Source organism: Paramisgurnus dabryanus, chromosome 11, assembly GCF_030506205.2.
Source record: "Paramisgurnus dabryanus chromosome 11, PD_genome_1.1, whole genome shotgun sequence".
Classification (NCBI taxonomy): Eukaryota; Metazoa; Chordata; class Actinopteri; order Cypriniformes; family Cobitidae; genus Paramisgurnus; species Paramisgurnus dabryanus.
This window is the reverse complement of record NC_133347.1, coordinates 28,456,886-28,463,182: the sequence shown is the minus strand read 5'-3', so window position 1 is coordinate 28,463,182 and position 6,297 is coordinate 28,456,886. Positions and strand designations below refer to the sequence as shown.

Sequence of the window (6,297 nt, the reverse complement as noted above, 5' to 3'; positions counted from 1 at the left end):
AACCAGTGAAAGTTATTGTTTCATAAATCAGTGGATACATCAATAGTTTTATTATTTCTTCATTGCTGGCATTTATTTAAGTGTGGCAGAATAAGGACATTGTTTTTTCTCAACAACTTGAACTGTGCATGTCGTGTAATCTTTTTCCACTGTGCACTTGTCCGGATAATTCACAGGATTCGGCATTCTGCAAAATACAACCAAAATCACTTAATATACATTAGAGAACAATTACTGCATACATATACAAGTAAAGGAATCTATATTATACAGCAGCAGGGACGTGCACAGACATTTTGAGGGGCAGGGGCTCAAGTGAAATAAAGGGCACTTCTCTTCTTTTTTATTTTTTTTTTAAACAAAAAGTATATATATTAATGCAATTCTGACTTCCTTTAAAAAAATATATATATATTAAAAAGGTTAATTAATTTTATCTTCCTCAAACTCACCCAATTGTTTAATTTTCAAAAGATGTCTACAAAATAATCAGTTCACACAGACACCATGGTCTCCTTAGTAGTCTAGGTTTATAGAGCAGCAAAGGAAGCCATTACACAATGTGCATGTTTTGAAAACATTAAATTACATTACAATAACATTAATTACAAATTTGTTAAAATGCTAAAAACATAGTTGTGATTGCTGAGTTAGCGCTACATGCCAATAAATGCTATATCATATGCTAGCGTTTAGCTGATTAGTTGTTACTCAAAATGTATTTTTGTCTGATAAGGGCTCAAAATATAAGGTCTGATTACTAATGTGAGTTTCTGGCATGAGCCTCAGATCAGAGCAATCAGAGCAGAGCTCAACATTATTATTCATGAACCTTTCAAATAGGGCAAAAATAGACCATTTAATTAAAATGTCAAATTCTAGGGTTGTAAATAGACATGTAAAAACGTTTCTGGATAATTTTTGCACTTAATAAAGCAACATACATTCTATGTAATGGTCAAAGAACAATTTAACATATTATGACAACACATCCTATGGCACCTTTAATCTTAGGTTTCATATTTATTAGGATTACACATGTCAGAAACATCAAATATAGATTAGGCCTATTTTATTTGTATTTTATATTTTACTTTTTTGTGATGTCAGTGAAAATTCAGACTGGGCAAGTAAAATACTGAACCATCAGATTTCTTCCCAATCTACTCCAGCACTCCAGTATAACACATTATACTTATTTAACAGCCATTACAAAAAACGCAAACAAAAAAGCTTACTACTGTAGTTAGCAATTATATTATTGTTTGTGCTTTATTATTTTATGAGCAGTCTGTTTAAACTACATACACTACACTGTTACAAGTTTGCAACTCTTCAGGTTAATATGGGATTGCCATGGAAAACAATGTCCCTGAATCGTTATGTGTAACAACGTGTCCCATATTTTGTGCATAAAACTGTTAATATAAGAATGCTTTCTTCCTCACACACTTACCGGTAGCTGCCTGCCTGCATAATCATGCACATGATTGCGTCTCGGTCGGGCTAGGCTTTGGCGCTTGAAGCGCGAATAATGCACCACGAGTGTTGACAAACCAATCATAAAGCGAAGTAAGTTAGAGAGGCGGGACTAAGGAAAGGTAAAGCCAATCATATTAGCGATGTGAATTTTGGAGGCGGGACTCATCTGTTAACCGTTTGTGTGCCACAAATAGCGCTATTTTTCTTTATAGAAGAGTTTAAATCTCATGTTAAATTAAATAAGCAACAAGTAAAAAACACAAGAAACAGACAGACATCAGTTGTTATACGAATAAAGATCATATTATTAGTATTTTTTTAAAAGCACCCCAGAAAAAAAGGGCACTTTCTCTCCAGGAATAAAAAGGGCAGGTGCTCAAGCCCCCTTTGATGTCTATGTGTGCACGTGCCTGTACAGCAGATTATTGTCAGAAACCACAATCAGGTTACCCAATACTCTACAGTATCCATGAAATATTAAGGACAGTACTTGTGTATAAATTCATTATTTAAATATATTCATGATATATTTGTAGAATCAAGGGTAGAGCATCAAACAATTTAATACTTTTAACACTATAGTAAAAATTTCGAATTACGGTTTCTATATTTAAAAAAAAAAAACACCATCCTACATAATGTAAAAGTCATTCTGTGATAAATAACCATGATATATTAAATATTTACTGATGGCAAATATTTAAATTAATAATACAATTAATTGTTAAATACAATTAATTGTATTTCCTGGCTTTGCTAATCTTGGTCCGGGAAACCACCCTTTACGATTTAAAAACGGCGTTGCATTACAGACATTGTTAAAACAAGAATAATGCAACGTTTTTCCGTGAGAGTAATTTTAGCTAAAAGTTGATAAAGTAGTTCATACTTACGCAGAACAGCAATTCATTGACTCAGCAGTACAATCACAGTCCATACACTTACTGTTCCTCCAAGTGGAACCAACAGGATGCCAGGTTTTATCGGTTGTGTCCTGACAAAATTTTACACCTGTCATAAATTCAAAAATGCATAAATCCTAATGTGGCCATGTATGTGAACGTAATGTTGACCACATTTCTGTAGCGATCTAGCAATGTGTGCTAAAAAATTATCATAAAAATGCATTAAATGTGAATAAAAATGCCGTGTGTGTACCTGCTTTGTGTGAATCCCGTGAGCATTGAGGATGGACAAGAGAAATTGCCGCACACAGAAACACTCCCAAAACTACAGACCTCTTTAAAAATCAACAAACACAATAAACAAACTGATCCAACATTAGTCCATGAATAGATTCATGAAATCAAAAGGACTAATAATGGTATAAGCTGAATGAAATGATGCTTGACAAGTTAAAACTTACTGTAAGAGTGAAATTTGTATTAATGTTTTTTAAATGTGAATTTCTGCAAATTGAAAATGTAAAAACAACATTGTAAAAAAATTGTTTTGATTAATGCATGATAATAACTTACCATATTTATGTAGATGATGGCCTGCCTATGAGTCTAAACTCACAATGCCTGTATTTATAATGAACAGAGTGTAAGAGTCATGATGTGAGTTTTTATTGTGTAAAGTGTTCTCACCTGTGTTGTTATCACCATCCCATTTCCTTGATTGTTTCCACCTGTAGTCTTGTGTATTAATCCCCCCTCCTGAGTTGCAGTATTGGTCTGTTATTGTCTATTGTGAGCATGTTTGTTTAATATTTCTGAGTTTCATTAAAGTTATGTGTACTTTTGTATTTCGTCGTCAGTGTCTTCATCCCGTGCTTCACAAAATACCAGACCAACAAAGTTTATATGATGTTAGCGTGTCTGCGTCTAGTGTGATTCCCAACCGGGGGTATGCGAAAAGATTTAGCTTTGATCTCACTTACTTTTTATAAAAATGTAGAAAATTCCAATGAGATCTTTTAGGTCATTGGAAGCTCCTCCCACTAAGAACAGCTGAACTCAATTAGTGCAATCCTCAATTGTGTTTGGTAGTGCAGCAGTTCACACTCTCCCTTTGTTCCTGATGCATTTCTCTATGGTGCTTTAGCTGTGTGAAATGTAAGTTTTGTTCTCTCTACCTGATTGTTTGGAATATATTGCATACTCTGTTTATTATCTAATTGTTTATTATTGTTTGCATTTAAGTTATACAAACACAGCATATCACAGCCACAGCAAGTAGTGATGGGAGAAACGAAGCTTTTCGAAGCTTCGAATCAATTGAACCATTTGCGTCGAAAATTGATTCAGTTTTTCGAAGCATTTCGAAACACCACACACGCTGGCGACCCCTGCTGGTCAAAATAGTGTAAAGCAGATATGACCAAACATTTTAACCTTTTTTTTTTTACAAAATAATAGCAAGATTTTTTTTAACTATGTTAAAAAAATTATTTAACTTAAAACATAGTTAAAAGTGTATAATGTGTTTTTAGTTTTATTTAGGGCAAACAAATCATTAAAACTAACTACCCTTTTAATTATGCACATTTTTGTGATTAAATCTGTCTATAAACAATAAATAGACAAAATGGCAGTGTTATTAGTCAGAAGAATAAATGTTTTATGAACTTGCATAATAAAACTGACCCGAGTTCACCGAAACATATTAGACACTGGTCATGTGATCAACTTCCCCTAGTGGTGAACCATCGGATTTTCGAAACGTTTGAAACTCGCTCCGAACCACTGATTCGAAACAAAAGATTCGTAAATGTTTCGAAGCCTCATGAAGCAGTGCTTCGAAAACGACCATCACTACAGCAAAGCCATAACCACAGCTGTGTCACATGAAATCTGTACTGGCATTAATAAAATGTTGAAATGGAAATTGCTTCAGCTTCATGGTGTTTAACTATGTAACACCCCATTTGCGATGCTCTACCTCCAAACTAGCAGAAACTAAGAGTCTTTTACAAAAAAATGTCTCTTGTTTGTCCAGTCATTGACCTAAAACAGGGGTGGGGAACCCTGGTCCTGGAGGGCCACTGTCCTGCAGAGTTTAGTTCCAACCCTAATTAAACACACCTGAAAAATCTTCAGGATTACTTGGAATTGAAATTCAGGTGTGTTTGGTTAGGGTTGGAACTAAACTCTGCAGGACAGTGGCCCTCCAGGACCCAGGGTTCCCCACTCCTGACCTAAAAGATTGATTTTGTGAGGAAAGCATTGTAAAAATGACTAGTTTAAATGTAATGGAACTTTAATCGTATCATTAATATTAGGCTATTACAGGGAGTGCAGAATTATTAGGCAAGTTGTATTTTTGAGGATTACTTTTGTTATTGTACAACTACAGTGCTCTTGGTCAATTCAAAATGTTAACAAACCCTCAAACCTGAACATTTAAGTAGTAAAAGTGAAATTTTGGCTTTCTTAAGAGAATATTTCTATGTACATCATTATTAGGCAACTATTAGTGTGCAGAATTATTAGGCAACTAAATGAAAAACAAAGATTTTACCATCTCACTTGTTTTTTTTCACCTGTTAAAGTGAGAATAATAAACAAACTCTAAATTTACAAAAAGAAAATAATAAAACAATAAAAAATTAAAAAATATAGACTCAGTGACCAATATACCCATACGGAAATGTAATATATGACATATATGTCCCTATATCAAAACCGATCTTGGCATATATGTTACATATATATGCAATATATTAATATCACATATATAGATCCTCTGGATATATGAATATATAGGTTTAAAACATATATGAAATACTCATATTAAAATGTATATAAATACATATATTAATATCACATATATAGATACTCTTGATATATGAAGATATATGTTTTAAACCTATATGAAATACTCATATTAAAATGTATATAAATACATATATGAATATCACATATATAAATAATCTTGATATATGAGATATATTTTTTAAACCTATATGAAATACTCATATTAAAATGTATATAAATACATATATTAATATCACATATATAGATACTCTTGATATATGAAGATATATGTTTTAAACCTATATGAAATACTCATATTAAAATGTATATAAATACATATATTAATATCACATATATAGATACTCTTGATATATGAAGATATATGTTTTAAACCTATATGGAATACTCATATTAAAATGTATTTAAATACATATATTTAAAATATGTATATGTATGAATTCTTATATGGGTTTGTATTTTACAACCATATAAGATGGATTTTTACATGATACTGTATGCTCCAACCATATGATATCAATATGTTTTATGTCTAGATTTCTAAAACAACATAGCCTATATAGGTCTGTAAATATATTGTTTAAAAATTATTAGGGTCATAACATTATAACCCTGCCTAGTTTCAAACTGCATGCATTTGGCACAATACTATACTTTTATTATGGAGTTATACTCCATGGGGGCGGTTTCCCGGACAGATAGACTAGTCCTAGACTAAAACATTTTTAAGAGCTGTCCAAACTGAAAACAACTTGCACTGACATATCTTAAAATACATCAGGGCCCTTTGTTTTGCCTCAAAATGCATACAGGTAATGTTTTTAGTAAGGCATGTTTGTTAAAACTAGTTATATTTCCTAATTAAACTAAGGCCTAGTCCTGGATTAAGATAATCCCTGTCCGGGAAACCGCCCCCATATTACTCAATGTACAAGCTAGAAATTAAGCTCTGCACAGCACAGGTCTACTAAAGGGTTAATGGTGCCACATGGTGATCAACAGTAAAAATGACAAATTTGACCTCTTTGCAAAAGGAAAAACCACCAACATTCAAAAATGCATGATAACAAGGTGTCATTGCTCTGCAATCAAAAAA

At 32.5% G+C, this 6,297-nt stretch overlaps 1 long non-coding RNA gene across 2 annotated transcripts; it reads right to left on the bottom strand.

The window, feature by feature from the left end:
- LOC141283008 (uncharacterized) lies at positions 1 to 3,337 on the bottom strand. Of its 2 annotated transcripts, XR_012337963.1 has the most exons (5): positions 3,075 to 3,337; positions 2,961 to 3,008; positions 2,641 to 2,722; positions 2,376 to 2,493; positions 1 to 187 (listed from the first exon to the last, which is right to left on the bottom strand). It is a non-coding gene; the product is annotated as an uncharacterized lncRNA (long non-coding RNA). The 2 variants fall into 2 exon arrangements; XR_012337964.1 differs by lacking the exon at positions 2,961 to 3,008 and having other exon boundaries at positions 3 to 187; positions 3,075 to 3,335.
- Between the last annotated feature and the right edge of the window lie 2,960 nt (positions 3,338 to 6,297).